Here is a 1,101-nt window from a genome sequence, read left to right on the forward strand (position 1 = left end):
GATGCGTAAGAAGATGTATTTAGGACTATCGTGTATAAGTGTATTTGTGTGCATAAGAAATGTAATGGGTTGGTTTTCACGTACCACAGATGGTGTGCATGTTTTCATGAGTTAGTATAAGCGGATGTGTGGCATGGTTCTTAAGTCACACTGCGTCTTAACGTGCCAAGTCCGGCTAGAGGGAACATTTCTTTCAGTAAAGGGCAGGCATCGTTACTTCTAAAGTGGAGGCCAACCTCAGAAACGCTGTTCCAGAGCCGCCCCTCCCCCATCCCATATTAGCAAATTCCTTTTTCTGCCTTACAGCAACGTTTAATTAGCTTGCTGGCACCAACACGGTTAAAGCTGTTTGCCCCGGAGTATGTGAAACTGTGTTAAATGTTGAGTTAAGGGAAACCTGGTTAACTTTAACTGGGCTTAACGGAGCTGGCAAATTGCTAGACTGTGGTTAAGGAGGGGCCGGGAAACATTTGCTGGGAGAACAAGAAGGAAATATATCCCCGAGTCACTTGTTGCTGCGGCTTACTAGCAACAGTCAAACCAGGCTGTGTAAAAAGACCTTGAAATAACAAAAATCAGGTAATTCATTAATTCTGATGTCACCTGACTGCTGTTCCACAGGTAGGTCACAGACCGTCTCCCCCACCCCACCCCACCCCATCCCTTGAGAGGCTCATTACATTGGACCAGAGAGAGAGGTTCCAGACATTTCTTCATCAGATTGTTTTAGTTTAAACTATGGCATTGGGATCAACATTTTAAAAGCTTGTCAAATACAAAAAAAAAAGACCTCTAAGTAACAAAAACCGGAGTTAAACTTTACAAGATTGTCTGAGCTCCAACAGACAAACCTTCAGACAGAGTTAATGAAGGTGCCTATCCCCTTCCTGGGAGGAGAGACCTCTGTCTTTGCACGTAACCGTTTCTCAGCTATATGGCTTGGACTGAAGCTCAGGCTGTGAACTCTGTTTGCTCATCCGTCACAGGCGCTTACTGCAGAAGAGTTTGCTGCAAAGAACACACATCCTGCCTGTTGTGGAATCTCTTATCTTGTTTGGATTTGCAAAACTGTTCAGCACTTGGGGGGGGGGTGAGGGGAGA

This window comes from Eublepharis macularius, chromosome 4, assembly GCF_028583425.1.
Source record: "Eublepharis macularius isolate TG4126 chromosome 4, MPM_Emac_v1.0, whole genome shotgun sequence".
NCBI lineage: Eukaryota > Metazoa > Chordata > Lepidosauria > Squamata > Eublepharidae > Eublepharis > Eublepharis macularius.